The sequence below is a fragment of the Eretmochelys imbricata genome, chromosome 5 (assembly GCF_965152235.1).
Source record: "Eretmochelys imbricata isolate rEreImb1 chromosome 5, rEreImb1.hap1, whole genome shotgun sequence".
NCBI classification, from domain to species: domain Eukaryota; kingdom Metazoa; phylum Chordata; order Testudines; family Cheloniidae; genus Eretmochelys; species Eretmochelys imbricata.
In genome coordinates, this window is record NC_135576.1 from 51,668,507 (window position 1) to 51,685,078 (window position 16,572).

The 16,572-nt window shown below is 41.8% G+C and overlaps 1 protein-coding gene across 1 annotated transcript in view; it reads left to right on the top strand.

The window, feature by feature from the left end:
• Positions 1-7,462: 7,462 nt before the first annotated feature.
• The window catches only part of CKMT2 (creatine kinase, mitochondrial 2), a 35,295-nt gene continuing 26,185 nt past the window's right edge, over positions 7,463-16,572 (top strand). The window contains exons 1-2 of the mRNA XM_077817131.1: positions 7,463-7,509; positions 10,210-10,338. The gene's annotated coding sequence lies outside the window, so the exon portion shown is untranslated. The remainder of the gene's footprint in view (positions 7,510-10,209; positions 10,339-16,572) is intronic.

Here is a 16,572-nt window from a genome sequence, read left to right on the forward strand (position 1 = left end):
AATAATATTTTCTACAATCTTTCTCACTTTCCAGAATGTCACATAAAAACCAAACTCGGTTGAGAAAGCAACTAAGCCTAGATGTTTGTCAAATCTTTACAGTGTAGAAAAAAATGGAAAGACGTGCCAGATAGTTTTGTTTAAAAGTACTTGGGTGTTAAAAAACAATTTGATTTTCAAGCTTTTTCCCCCCCTTTTAACCATTAATTGAATCCACTGCTGAGGAGTGGATTCTCTCTCTCTCTCTTTGTTTAAAGTGTCCATTATTTAGTTAACACACATTTTCTATATTTTACTTTGTTGCAAGAAAATTACTACTAAATGCACTGTAAACTTATATAGACTTGCCAGTACCATGAAATCTCCTTCTAAGATATCTGCCAGCCTACATTTTAAATCCTGCTTTGTGAGAAGGCAGAAAGATTTAGTTGACATAAACTGTGTGAAATACTCAACTTGAGACAAAAAAGTAGTTGAAATCAGTATTTATTTGAGTCTGAGGTGCTTGTGCAAACATGATGAGCTTTGTTAGAACTCGGGGTACATCCCCTAGAGGCTGGACCTGAAACTGTTGGCACTAGCTGGATACCTGGGGGGGGCGGGGGGGAGAATACTAAGGTAGGGAGTTGTATATGGGATTTCCAGTTGTCAAGGTTCCTCCCCCACTCTGAACTCTAGGGTACAGATGTGGGGACCTGCATGAAAAAACCTCCTAAGCTTATCTTAATCAGCTTAGGTCAAAACTTCCCCAAGGTACAAAATATTCCACCCATTGTCCTTGGACTGGCCGCTACCACCACCAAACTAATACTGGTTACTGGGGAAGAGCTGTTTGGACGCATCTTTCCCCCCAAAATACTTCCCAAAACCCTGCACCCCACTTCCTGGACAAGGTTTGGTAAAAAGCCTCACCAATTTGCCTAGGTGACTACAGACCCAGACCCTTGGATCTTAAGAACAATGCAAAAGCATTCAGTTTTTTACAAGAAGACTTTTAATAAAAAATAGAAGTAAATAGAAATAAAGAAATCCCCCCTGTAAAATCAGGATGGTAGATATCTTACAGGGTAATTAGATTCAAAAACATAGAGAACCCCTCTAGGCAAAGCCTTAAGTTACAAAAAAGATACACAGACAGAAATAGTTATTCTATTCAGCACAATTCTTTTCTCAGCCATTTAAAGAAATCATAATCTAACACATACCTAACTAGATTACTTACTAAAAGTTCTAAGACTCCATTCCTGGTCTATCCCCGGCAGAAACCAGCATATAGACAGACACACAGACCCTTTGTTTCTCTCCCTCCTCCCAGCTTTTGAAAGTATCTTGTCTCCTCATTGGTCATTTTGGTCAGATGCCAGCGAGGTTACCTTTAGCTTCTTAACCCTTTACAGGTGAGAGGAGCTTTCCCCTGGCCAGGAGGGATTTCAAAGGGGTTTACCCTTCCCTTTATATTTATGACATCAGTGTAGAACTAGACTAGCTGGGAATGGTCACATGGAATTTATTCTGGTTGCCTGACTGGGTGAGCCTATCCTGTGTGCACAGGAGGGGCAGCAGAAGCCATTTTTAATGTCTGTTCCTAGAGGAAGAGGCTGCATTTTGTGTGCTTTCTCTAAGTCAGGCACTTAAAGTTCAGATCCACAAAGCTATTTAGGTACTTAACTCCCAGAGATAGGCGGAGTTGGGGAGGTGGCATGGGAGGGCAGCCCTGTTGGCCTGACTGGAGCTGCCCTCCCAAATATAGAAGTCAGACTATGTCTATGCCCCCACATTTAGATGCCTACATCCCACTTTTAGATTCCACTGAGATGCACAAAACTCCCACTCAGCTACGGGCACCCAAACTCACTTGGCACCCAAGTTTTTGCAGTAAAAGTTCCCTTCGCGCCTAAGTTTCTGCCTCCTGAGCGTGCGCTCTGCTGCCTTACTCTAGGTGTCCAAACACCTGTCTCCTGCCTAAGCCCCAGAGCAATCCACAGACTAGAGGAAGATAGGTGTTCATCTGCCTAACTCACATATCGGTCTCTGAGCCAGCCCAGGGCCCATTCAAAATTTGGCTGGAGGAATAAGTGGGGCTCACCTTATAATTTTTAACTCTGTGGTTAATGTCCTCACCTGCATTGTGGGAGACCCAGGTTCAATGCCCCCTCTGCCAGATGGGGAGAAAGGATTTGAGCAGAAGTCTCCCCCGTCTCAGGAGAGTATTCTAATCACTGAGCTATGGGATAGTCTGATGTGGATAGCTCCCTCAGTCTCTACTGCCGAAGTTGTTCCAATTTGGCTCAATAACTAAAGTGTCCCTGGAGCAGAGGAACTGGATCCTGGGCCACCCATTTAGGAACCCTAATAACCAGGCTACAGTGTCATTCTCCTCCTTCTTCTGGCCCAATGACTCATTATTTATCCAAAATGGAACAGCTTCAACAGGAGAGATTGAGGGAGGCCCACATCAGAACATTTTATAACTCAGTGGTTACAGCACTTTCCTGAGAGGTGGGGGAGACACATGTTCAAATCTTTTCTCTGCAGGCAGAGGGGGTAATTGACTCTGGATCTCCCATATCCCAGATGAGTACCCTAACCACTGGGCTAAAAGTTATCATGTGGGTGTGTGATGGAGTGTCCACAGGACTAGAAGGGGTTAAAGTGGTCATGTCGGCCTATTAGCTCCACAGACTGCAGCTGGTGGAAGAGACAGGGGGCAGGGAATTGATTGCAAACAGGTTCAGCTGTGCAGGAACAGGCAGGGCCTATAAAGCCAGGAAGCTGGCACTATACAGCAGCTACTGCTAGGAAAGGGTAGTTAATCCCTAGGAAGAGGAAGGAGTGTTTGGAGGCTGCAGGTACAGATACAAACTTTTGTCAACACTGGTGGGTGCTCGCACCCCCCTGCCCCTACTGGATCCCTTTCCAAGTCCCTGTCCCAGCCCTGCCTCCTCCCCCAAGCGTACAACATTCCCCCTCCTCCCCAGGCTTGCAGCATGAAACAGCTATTTTGCGTAGCAAGTGCTGGGAGGGAGGGGGAAGAAGCAGGACCCAGCAGCATGCTCAGGGGAGGAGGCGGAGGTGAGCTGGGGTGGGGAGCTGCTGCTGGGTGCAGAGCACCCACCAATTTTTCCCTGTAGGTGCTCCAGCCCTGGAGCACCTATGGCTGCAGGGATGTGGAGGCTGTAGTCACTCTGTGGGAGGAGGGTATAGAGATGGTACACCAAGAGCAAGGAGGGGAACCAGGATTTGTAGAAAGCAGTTCAGGGAAGGAGCAGTGCAGGTTGGGAGAAGAAAGCCCAAAACTGCTGGGTGGGGGTCCCTGGACTGGAACCCTGAGTAGTGAACAGGTCTGGGTTCCCCTACCAGCTACTGAGAGTGTGGCATAGACCAGACATGGGGCAGTGAATTGGAAGACAGCCTGGGCCACTGTGGGAACGACGGAGAATTTGGAGAACTGTACCCGGAAGAGGGAAAACACTGAGTGACCTAGGCAGTGGGCTGTATCACAAAGAGGACACTGGTCCCTGGGACAAGAGAGGAGCTGCAGACCTGAGAGAGACATTGTGACTGTGTGCAACTATGAGAAGGGGTGTTGACCTTGAGAGCTAATCCCCAGAGTGACCAAGAGGAGACACCAGACGAGCGGTGAGTGGAGCTTCCCCATGACAGTTTTGCGTGGAATGAGGCAGACACCGAACTTATTCTCCCAAGAAATGACATAGCCACCTAACTCCAGAAGAGGGGTTCCTGGTTGTGGATGGCTAAGCAGAGGTGCCTTCTTCATCAGAGGGGAGGGGCTTAAGACACTCCTCTCCATTGTCTCTCCTCATGCATTGTATAGCGAGCTTAGGCACCTAACTCAAGTTTTCTGGATTGCAGTGTTGTTCCTTTGATTTCCTAGGTAACTAAAAGTCAGGAGTGTTACAACACTCATGTCCCTTTGTGGATCTGGGCCTCAGACACCAAGGTGATCGAGCATGGTCTAATGCGTATATAGTCAGAGGCAAAGTATTTTCTCTGCTTGCTCATGGAGGCTCGTAGTCCCCTGAGCTACTCTCCTTTGGACTTCCTTCAGTTATATAGCCTGGAAACTGGTTTGTTTTTCTATTCCAGGCCCCACATAAGCCTCACAATAATACTACTACTTATTCCATTCCTGTTCTTAAATAAGCTGCATATTTTTACTGTTTCCAAGGGAGCAGCTCTCTGAGAAAGATCTCTGATCTCTTCTGTTCTTGCCTCAGAGGCCTACTCTGATCATACAAGCTGGTTCTCAGTGTTTGTATAGAGCTCCTTTCACTGCAGCGAAGAGCACAGGTGTAGAGTTCCACCTGTATGGATCAGCTTGCAGAATCTGGGCCTTGGTGTCTGTGAAACGTGCACTTGTGTAGGCCACGACCCTTTTACACTCCCTCATGTTTGCGGCCTGAGAGCTGATTTTATTGTGATGTTTATCATTCTAAATCAGCCTCACGTTGTTGTTGTTGTTCTGTTCTACAGGGGAAACAGTCTCCCCTGAGAAACATCAAATACTGGAGAAATAAAACTGTTCTTAGGGTGAATAGTTAAGAGAAGAGCAGCGGCCTGGTAGAATGCTGGCCTCCCACAGAAATGCTAAGCCTTTATGCATAAGGAACAGCACTGTAATCCTTCTCAGGACGGGGATATTGCTTTTTTCTAGCAAAGCCGTGATCTTCGTTTGGAAAGACCCATTCTCAGTACACCCCTTCTTCAGAGAAGATGGCCAATGACCTGAAACATTAACAACATTCACATTTTCCATCTACGTTTTAATCTGACAATTTCACCAAAGCTTCAAGAGCAAAACTTTAGGGTTATGAAGTGAAATGACAAAATTGTCACCCCTTTCAAGGACTTGGGTTGACACCAGCCTACTTCCACCTCTGTACCTTGCTTCCCTTATTAAAACAATGATACTTTAATACTCCAGTGCTAATGGTTTGTAACACAACTTACAGTAGCATAGCTGGCTTTTTAGACAATCACTATAATGTAAACAGTATTTTTAGTTAGAAGGGTTTGGATGCTCCTGATTCACCACAGGGAGTACAGGTCAACTCCATTTTTAGGAAAGGCCATTCTCCACCCATTTTTTATTGTTTGTCTAATGTATAACTAATGGAATTGAGGTCTCCAGTCACTACAGCAATATATCTAATAATGTGGTGATTACTGGTCTCTCAATACGGTCATAATTCCTTTGTTTACTAATAAATTCTCTCTTGTGAAGGTTTGACTTTATAGAGCTTTTCTTTTAAGCAAACAAGCCAATTAGAAAGGCCTTCCCATAAAAAATGAACAACCTGATTCACTAGCCATACTGGTACCTTTTCTGTTCAGCAGGGCAAATGGCAATGTTTTCATGGTGCACACACTATGGCTAAATGGTGATTGAACTCCCTGTAAAGGGACAGATGGCATTTAGTCTCCAATTTAACAAAGTACGTAAGCACGTGCTTAACGAAGGGCTAGTCTACGCTGGCAGTGCTTTAACATGGCTTGTGTGGTTGCGTCAGAGCACTGGGAGAGAGCTCCCACCTCCATGAGGAGCGCAGCTGGGAGCGCTGTCTACGCTGGTGCTTTACAGCACTGAAACTTGTAGCGCTCGGGGGAGGGGTGTGTGTGGCTTTTTTGTTTTCTTTTTTTTCCCCACACCTCTGAGCAAGAAAGTTCCAGCACTGTAAATTGCCAATGTAGACAAGCCCCAAGTATGTGCTTAAGGCCATTCCTATTCAGTGTTCAGCAAAGCTCTTAAGCACATGCTTAAGTCCTGTTGACTTAACGTTAAGGTTCATCATGTGCTTATGTGCTTTGCTGAATAGAGATGGACTTAGTCACACGTTTAAGTCCTTTGCTTAATCAGGGTCTTACTATGTGGTGCTTGCATTATGAGCCCAAACATGACCGAATGAGTACAGCCACAGCAAAAGGGCTGAGACCACCTGAAACACTAAAATTGAAGAATCGAGTTCTCGGGGCCAAAGACAAAGTAAAGGCCCAAGACTTATGCACAATAGTAATCTAGGTTTCAGAGTAACAGCCGTATTAGTCTGTATTCGCAAAAAGAAAGGAGTATTTGTGGCACCTTAGAGACTAACCAATTTATTTGAGCATAAGCTTTCGTGAGCTAAAGCTCACTTCATCGGATATTTATGCTCAAATAAATTGGTTAGTCTCTAAGGTGCCACAAGTACTCCTTTCTTTTTGCGAATAGTAATCTAGCTCTTGCTGGATATGGAAGAGAGGAGTGTTGTAGTAATTATGGTGTGTTTGCCATCTAAATTAATGCAACAGGAGCCTGCTGTTCCTCTCCTTTGCTGGTTTCTGTCAAAGCAGATATGGGCTCAGTGGCCATCCTTTACAGGTCCAGTGACCCCACTCCATGTGGCCAGATAGCTTATCTGGGGTGTGCACAAGGGAATAGGGGGTCTCTGCATCCAGCACATGGAAATTTTGAAAAATGTTCTATGAAAAATTAAAGGTGTTTTTGACCAGCTCCATAATTAATATGAGCTGCTATAAAAATTAGTACAAACATTGAAAGTTGCTAGCGAGTTTATGCTAATTCCAAGGGAAGTATCAGGAGTTCCTTACTTTCCTGACACTGTGGCAGATGGTGCTAATTAACCTCTTATTCATGTCCAATAGTCATAGGTAAATCACAGACTGGAGATATGTCCTTCACCAGTGGTTACTAACAGTGCTTCATCTTTTATATGCCATATGTCACTGGACTCCTCTGCCTAAGGAAGAGACAATTCAAGGTAAGGGGGGTGACTGCAAACAAGGAACAGGCACAGCAGACCTCTGTAGATTCTTTCCTTTCTTCTTAAGGTTACCTGGGCCCATTTCTCTGCGCTGGCCAAGTTCCATTCAGAGCAGGACTAAGGTTGGGTGGAGTGGCTTATGCTATCCCTGTGCTTTCTCTAGGCAATGCCAGGTTGCCTGTAGCCCAACGGATCTGTTCTGGCAATTAGAAACGTTCAGAGCCCAGCAGGGGTCCAGTCGTGCCCCCCTGTTCTTTGGCCATAACCCCTACTTCTAGAGCTGTAAGGAAGGGGTGATAGAGTTGCTACACTGGTTCCATTTCACCAATGATCTTCACTGGAGCTGGGGATTCCCGGGTGGTTGGCTATACACTAGTGGAGCAGCACAAAGGACCCTTTTCACAATTAAGAATCAGGCCTCTTATTTTCTTACAAGATTGTAATCTCTGGTGGCTCAGCCAATTAAAGAAAATGTTGATTTCATAAATGTAAGAAGGGAGCAGCATTGCCTCATTCTCGTTATACCTTCAAGGGCACAGTTGTGTGAACAAATGTTATCAGTATCACTAAATGAAATAGGATTGGCCAGTGGAGTAATTATGTTCCCCTTCCCCCACCGTCCCTTCCTCCTCATATGACCTGGAATCCTGGCAGTACACAAACTACTTACTCACTTTCTGCTTCTGGGCTCACTGGCCAGCAAGAGGTGTCTAACTTCAGCTTCAAGGTCAGTTTAACTAACTCTTCTTGCGTTTTTGTTCTCCACAAACAGTGGCATTTAAAATGGGGAGGCTTATTAAAAATGAATTCAAAGCACCATGCATGATGGTGTAATTTGACTATAATTTACTGATTTGCATAACTACTCAGACAGCAATGACAGCAAACTGTGTCAGCCCACTATGCAGCTGCTTCAAATGGTGACACTTAAGTAGCATTTTAAATAAACAAAAATTAAAATCTGGCAGAATCATGATAACATTTCTACAGTCACCCTGCAGAGAAACCACCTTAAATTGTCTGTAAATGTCTGGAGTTAGCTAGAAATGTTGTCTTTATTTACACATTAGATACAAGTTTTCTTGCTATATGGTGCAGCAGACCAGCTTCTTAGAGGTGATCAATATCCACAACTCACTGGCTTGCGTGGGAGTGTTTGGGACTCAGCACCTCTCCAGAAAAGACCTCATGGGCCTGATCTTCTGTTGGTCACCCTCAATGGAACTATGCCAGTTTATACCAATGAGCTTCTATCACAGAATGGTGTGGGGGTTTTTTTGGACTGTTCAACATTCTTTACCATCTTTCCCCTTCTCCTTCTTTCAGTGTAAGCTGATTTTTGAATTCCTTTAAGAAGATTAGATTTTATACAGGTTCATGGATCAATGGAGTTATGAAGAGAGAGAAATGCAATCCTGGCCTCTTCATTCATGATGATGCATATTAAATTTAAAAGCAAAATTAGAAATATGGTGGTTGATTTCTGGAGACTTGTTTTAAACCAACTCTGTTTGAGAGGTTAACCAGCCCATTAATGTGAATGGAAAAAATTCCCAATAACTTCAGTTGGCTTTGGATCAGGCTTTGTATGACACAAGTGAAGTGTTATCAGGTAACAACAGAATTTTGTTCTTTTTGAACCCCATTTTTTATCACTTATGAGGGTCTATTTACTGCAGTAGCATCATTATCAAGAACAGCTGGTTAACAGTTTGAGTTCCATGTATGTAGCTACATCATGATTCAATTATCGGAACAAGCATAGCTTGAGTAATGTCACACTTTAGCTTTCTAAAGACTGAAAGGTCAAGCATGGCCACATACTGACATTTTATTCAAATCTGCTCTATTGTTTGCTATTTAAAATATGAATATATACATTATCTGTGTGAACTTTTAGCTATGGCTCTGTGATGCCTTTCAAATGTCAGTCAGGATCACATGGTGTGGTAGTTAATACCAGCTGTGACTGGGCTCCAGTATTTAATCTAGTTCTATTTCTAGAAACATCACTTTTCCTGTCTGCAGCCCTTCTAGTTTTATCTCCTTTGGAAAAAAAACATGTGCTTCCTAATATAAACTATAAATATAAGAGAACCAGAAATTTGTCCTCAGCTACATTAATACCTGACTAAGAAAATAGTGCTTATAAATGACTACTTCTTTAGCAATTAACTCTCTAGCTTCTTTAGTCCTCTAAAGAGAACTCAGTTTATTTGGGCGGGGTGGGGGTGAATTAGTAGTGACTGCAAGATACTTCCGCTTAAAGGATAAAGTGGTCTGTACTTTTAGAATCACAATTTGAATCTCCTTTGAAATTTTCAGAGGCATGAATATAATGGTTTCACTTCCCTGCAGATCACAAACTCACTGTCCATAATCTGACACCTTTAGAATAGACTGAAAGAGCCTGCTGCTAAAAAGTCAACTGTCCTGGAAAACCCTGCCAAAAAAGAAGGTGATCGCTGTAGGTCAGATGTGAAACTGCTGATGAAAGTAGCACGGGGAATTTTTGCATGTGTGGATTCCTACAGACTTTATATACATTTGTAAAAGATCTGATTTACAGTTTTCAAACATTAATATTAGAGATGGACCCAAACTATAAAACCTAATCTTTGGAGAAGTTCAGATCTTTGAGCTTTAAAAGAGTGTCTCCATATTTATACCTGTGTAAATGAGAGCAGGGTTTGTTTTAAGGCCTTTAAGTAAACATTCTTCTCTTTCATAGTAGTCCTAAATGCAGCTAACCATGTCACGTCCTCCCTAAATGTAACGAAGAATCCTTGGAGCTGGTTCCTAGTGAATACTACCAGAATTTCTTCAGTGGCTTCAGTAATTTGTCAAAATGGGATTTGATTATTTAACATTGCATGCAGTACAGCTGATTTTTCTAGTATTCAAATAACATTTTAAAAAAAAATGGACTCCAGAAGTTGAGCAAAGCTCCTTCAGGAGAGACTACAGAAAAGCTGTAACCTCAAAGCTCATGGTCTTCTAGGTAGCTGCTGTCAATTCCCTGGGGGTTTCAGGTTATCCCCTGGTTAAGAATCATTGCTCTAGAAAAGGTAGTTCCAAATTGGCTCTGAGGTTTGATTACCCTTGTCTTGTGTGAAGGGATAGTGTAATGGAAGAATAGTGACAACTGCATTTAGTTTTGAAGAAAGCTGTGAAATGTGTGTACAGACTCAAAACTCTATGCTATGTTTAAGCAGTATGGCTCCATTGCATTGTTACACTTATTCCCACACAATTAACTACTTTGTGGTGGAAATAGCTGTTCAATATACGTTTACAACTCATTGTATATTGTGGATCATTGATCAAAGACTGAAGAACCCTCCTGCAAGAAGTGTACCTAGCAACAGTTGCTCTGCTGGGTGCTCTTCTAGTCTACAGCAGAGATTGATACTACTTTTGCCTTCAGGTGTTACCACAAGTGAAAATGACCTTGGGAGTTGTGTCTAGTCCTGAAGGTGTTTTTGTGCCAGTGGCAAATCTCGCTCTCCAGACTCTTGAGTGTATTCCTGACTGGGCCAGTGGCCCAGGAGCTTGGGTAAGTCTCAGTCTTTCTGAGTCAAGTCCTGTGGTGATATAAAAGGCTTGCTCAAAGGCATCAGCCAATGTAGCCATCTACGCTACAGATTTTACAGAGTTATCCCACAGGCAACTTTTTACATTGATCCCACTGCTCAAGAACATTTCTTGAATATATGCACTGACCATCAATTAGTCATAATTTTCAACTCCTTTTCCTTGTACCCATATTCTTATTAGGTCACATCTTATAAACAGTCCCTTTATGACTCATGCCAGCACTCCTTTTAAGATTTCTAAATTTCACCCTACACATTTCAGGAGTAATTTGGAACCTTTGTTAAACAGCTTTCTTAAATTCAGAATATATCAAAGCTTCCCAAATTGGCTTTCATGAAATACATTCTGAGCTTTACCAGACAGTTTTGCAATCAGTGCGGGGACTCTTTCCTCAGGAATCTTATGAATTTCACCTAGCTTTTCAAAAGTGGTGAAGTACTCTCTTCAGTGCAGTCTCTCTTTGTATGCAGGACACACCTTGTCCCACCAGAGGGTTCCTTGAGTGGAGGGAGATGTTGGTGAGTTTGGGATCTTTCCATGTTTTTCTAACCGTTACAGGTTGTAGTTCCTCTTCTCCTCCTCAGCCTCTGTTTCTCAGCTCCATGGCTCTCTTATGGGTGACTTCTTCAGCTTCCCATGCAGCAGCTGCTTCTTTCAGTCTCATTTTTGGCTGCCACATCTGATACTGGTATTTGCGCTCTTTTCTGCTGCCCCCAATCTGGCCAGCTCTAACTTTGCAGTTGTGTCACGGCCGCTCATTTTTATGCTGTACTATTTCCCTCACCTGAAATAAGGTGGTGGCTGGAGACAGTCACATGTGAGACTCACTTAAAATCACTGTACCAGGACTCAAAGTGTAAACTGCACTTAATATAACAAATTGTGCATCTATCCAGCTCACTGTGCCGATGTGACCTTGCCCAGGGTATAATCTGGTCTGTTTGAACAGCTGTGGCCCTTCAATTGTCCAACCTGGAGGGGGAGGTGCCTTTTATACTACTTCGCTGTGAGAGCAACCACTCCTGGTCTGCTCGCTCTCAGCCTCCCTCTTGTAAACCCAGCTATAATGCATGAGTTCTTAGGCTAGCCACTCTTGAGTTACACTGCAGACCAACACCAGCAAATTCTCAGTCCCAGACTTTCCCCCAGAAATGTACATCTTGTACTGCCCAGCCCTCTCTTGGACAATACAAGCTGACATAAAGCCTGTCATTTTATTAACAGGATTTGTGCATGTAATTTTTTATCTCAATAGTTTGCCAAACACTTCAATTCCAACACACACTGGTTTAGATAAAACAAGTTTATTTAACTACAGAAAGATAAAGTGATTACAAGTAATGAGGCATAAAAGTTAGAATTGGTTACAAGAAAATAAAAGGTTTCAGAGTAGCAGCCGTGTTAGTCTGTATCCGCAAAAAGAAAAGGAGGACTTGTGGCACCTTAGAGACTAACAAATTTATTTGAGCATAAGCTTTCATGAGCTACAGCTCACTTCATCGGATGCATTGATAAATAACAGTAAATGCAACTAATAACTAAATGAGAAGTGAATTCAAAGCAAAAGTCTCTCACCACATGCTTCAGCAGTCCTACTGGTTGAATTCCTTTCAGACAGGATCCCTCCCTCAGTCCAAAGCTGTTTCTTTGTTTCTGAGGTATTGTAGTGGCTGGGGGTAGAGAGAAAGGAAGGAAAACATGGGGCATGTATTCCCCATTATATTTTTTTCCTTTTCTTTGAGAATTATCTCCAGCTGGGATTCAAGAGATAGAAAGTCTGTGGGGATGGGAATTTCCAGCTGTTTCTTTGAGAAGATATAAATTTTTTGCTCACACCCTCTTTCCTATCAAAGAATGGCCCTTAACCAGGCAATGGTCCATTTGATTTTGTTGACCCCTAGCTGAGGCATCAGTTGGCCTTTTGTCTGAGGAACTGGTTTGTGGCTGCTTTTCTAAAGTTGGAACATGTTTCAGTAATGTCATACGGTAAAATTTTATAACTTTACATAAAATGTTGCCACACATTTTGCCAGGACAATAATGCTCAGCAAATTATGAGTTTTCAAATGATACTTCAAAAAGTATACTTTATACAAAATCTATCATAGTCTTGTAAAAGAGGTGAACCTAGGGCTATAGACTGTCATGGTAATATATATATTTGGTGCTTTAAAAGGCTAATTTAACAAAGCTGAAACAGTTATGAGACAAATCAACAAGAGAATTTAAACAGAAAAAAAAATTAACAAATAGGAACTGTTCAAGAACATCTTACTAAATGCCCAAAAAGCAAAAATCCTACAATCAAGAAAGAAGACTTCCCTTTAAAATAAATAAATAAAATAAAAGCCTGGCTTGGAGGGGAAATGAAAGCATCTGTCTTTTTAATAATAAATGTAGAAAAAGGAAATTGATAGCACCAAATAAAAATTAGGAGCTAGGAATTGTAGGAAATTGATAAGGATAGCAAAAGGCCACACTGAGATATTTATAGCCAGCAGAGTTAAAGACGACAAAGAAATTTCTTAAGTAAATTAGGAACAAAAGGAACCCTCACAATTGTATTGGTCCATTAATAGATGGAAATGGTAGAACTGTCAATAATAAGGCAGAAGAATTTAATAAATATTTCTGTCTGAATTTGGGCCAGATTTATTTAAGTTTTGGAACACTGGGAAGTTCCAGAAGAAATGACTCTTCAGTGTAGAAGACACAGTGTAACACAATCCAAATGGATAGAAATTGAAGCTAGATAAATTCAAGCTACAAATAAGGTGTAAATAGTTAGCAGTGCAGGTAATTAACCATTGGAGTAACTCACCAAGGGGTTGTAGTGGATTCTCCATCCCTGGAAACATTTATGTTAAGATTGGATGTTTTTTCTAAAAGCTATGCTCTAATTCAACCACAGCTATTGAACCTGAAGCAGGAATTAATTCAGGGAAGTCCTATTGACTGTGTTATGCAGAAGGTCAGATTAGATGATCATAATTGTCCCTTCTGGCCATCAAATCTAAGGAAAAACATATGCTTCATCTCCTCTTTAGTTACAGTCCACCAAACTCCTAGACCTCTATGAAAAAACAGCTCCTTTCCCCGTGTGAGTATGGGAAAGGGCCATACTGTTGGGAAAAAGACTTACACCTGCCCAGTTTCCTGATAACCTAATGAGCACAGATGAACTGTATTAGCTTGACCATCTGATGGGACACCTTGCCTGATTGGCCGAGGAAGCTAGCAGGCTCGCTCGTAAGCCCAGCAGCAGTTCACTGGTTTAAATATAAAGTTCTATCTATATGACCAACAGATAATATAGTGAAAAATTACAAACTCTTAAATGGGATATTTGATGACCAGCTGAATTAACTTACTTAAAACTATTTCTGGAACATCCTGGGAAGTGGATAAGAAAACGGTGATAACGCTGTACAGAGTGCTCATTAGACCAATTATTGAGTATGAATGCCAGGTATTTGGACTGGCAGGAAACAGAAAGCTGAGAAAACTAGACTATATCCAAGCACAGGCATTGCGTATTGTATGTGGTACCTTCATTCCTATACGTCTGTGTGTACTACTAATAGGAGCAGGTGAAATGCCTATCAGAATGAGGCTCCTAGAGTAACCTTTTGGGCCAAAGTATGAGGTAATAGTGAAGATGACAATCTGATTTTAGGGAATTAAGTGGAAGCCAGGTAGGACAAAAAAAATCAAAATGCTCAATGTAAGTAGGGTACAGAAGGGGATAAAGGATCTTAATAAAAAGAAAGGATTGAAAGAGACCAAAATCTATAGCTCTGGGAAAATACTCTTATCACTGGAAACCATCCACTCTGAGATTGACAAGGAATTGCATAATGAAATAACTAAAAGGAGAAGACTGATAAATGTATAAGATATAGCAAATAAATATCTTTGTGATAAGTGGGAACACTACTGCCAAATATGGCTTCAAAGAGAAAGGAGTAGGAAGAGTAGGAACAGCTTTCTGCATGCCTTCACTTGGACTCAAGAAAGCCATAAGGCAATAACTAACTTTTGTATCCATCTTTCCTGCTACCTCAGCCTAATTATGCTAGCACTAAATTGGGCTTTAGATGTGTGGACAGCTGCTGTGTCCATCCCATCTGACTCCTTAGAAAGTACAGTACATGCTAGTTGGAGTTTTTTGAAGATATTAACAGAAGTGAATAACGTACGTCACAATCACACAATTCCCGTCTAGTGCCTAAGTCCTCAACTGATTTTGTATGTGTAGCTCAGAGCATAAGGATGGCCATAGTGGGTCAGACCAATGGTCCATCTAGCCCAGGAGCTTGTGTTCCAACAGTGGCCAATGCCAAATACTTCAGAGGGAATGAACAGAACCAGGCAATTATCGAGTGATCCGTCCCCTGTCGTCCTGTCCCAGCATCTGGCAGTCAGAAGCTTATGTATACCCAGAGCATGGGATTGCAACCCTGACCATCTTGGCTAATAGCCAATGATGGACCTATCCTCCATAAACTTATCTAATTCCTTTTTGAACCCCGTTATAGTTTTGGCCTTCACAGCATCTCCTGGCAATGAGTTTCACAAGCTCACGGTGTGTTGTGTGCAGACGCTCTTCTTTGGTTTGTTTTAAACCTGCTGCCAAATAATTTCATTGGAAGACCCCCTCGGTCTTGTGTTTATATGAAGGCATAAATAACACTTCTTTATTCACTTTCTCCACACAATTCATAATTTTATAGTCTTCTATCATATGCCCCCCCCCGGTTACTTGTCTCTTTTCCAGGATGAATAGTTCATCTTTTTAATCCTTCCTCATATGGAAGCTGTTCCATACCCCTAATCACTTTTGTTGCCCTTCTCTGTATTATTTCCGTATCTTTTTTGAGATGGGGTGACCAGAATTGCATGCAGTATTCAAGATGTGGGTGCATGAGGGATTTATATCATGGCATTTTATCATCTGTCCCTTTCCTAACGGTTCCTAACATTCTGTTAGCTTTTTTGACTGACGCTGAACATTGAGTGGATGTTTTCAGAGAATTATCCACAATGACGCCAAGATCTCTTTCTTGAATGGGAACAGCTAATTAAGACCCCATCATTTTGTATGTATAGTTGAGACTATGTTTTCCAATATGCATTACTTTGCATTTATCACCACTGAATTTCATCCGACATTTTGTTGTCCAGTCATCCAGTTCTGTGAGATCCCTTTGTTACTCTTTACAGTGTGCTTTAGACCAGTAGGTCTCAATCAGGGGTACATGTACCTGTGGGGGTACACAGAGGTCTTCCAGGGGATACATCAACTGATCTAGATATTTGCAACTCATATAGATACAGGCTACATAAAAAGCACTAGTGAAGTCAGTATAAACTAAAATTCCATACAAACAATGACTTGTTTATACTGCTCTATATACCATACACTGAAATGTAAGCACAATATTTATATTCCAATTGTTTTATTTTTATTATATGGTAAAAATGAGAAAGGCAGCTATTTTTCAGTAACAGTGTGCTGTGCCAGTTTTGTATTTTTGTGTCTGATTTTGTAAGCAAGTAGTTTTTAAGTGAGGTGAAACTTGGGGGTACACAAGACAAATCGGACTCCTGAAAGGGGTACAGCAGTCTGGAAAGGCTGAGGGCCCACTACATTAGGCTTAACTACCTTGAGTAAGTTCGTATCATCTGCAAACTTTGTCGCCGCTCCGTTTACCCGTCTGTCAAGATAATTTATGAATATGTTGACCAGCACTGCTTGCAGTACTGACCCCTGTCTCTTGTGTTACGGGAAGGAGTAAATAACACTTCCCTACTCCCCTTAGTTGTCTCTTTTCTAGGTCGTACAGTCCCAGTCTTTTTAATCTCTCTCCTCATAGGGAAGCTGTTCCATACCATTGATCATTTTTGTTGCCCTTCTCTGTACCTTTATATAGTAGCATTATGATATTTTCTTTCTTATTCTCTCTCCCTTTCCTAATGGTTTATAACACTGTTAGCTTTATTGACTGCCATTGCACATTGAGTGGATGTTTTCAGAGAACTATCTGCAATGACTTCAAGAGCTCTTTCTTGAGTAATAACAGCTAATTCAGAACTCATCATTTTGTATGTGAAATTGGGATTATGTTTTCCAATGTGCATTACTTTGCATTTATCAACATTGAATTTCATCTGCCATTTTGTTGCCCAGTCA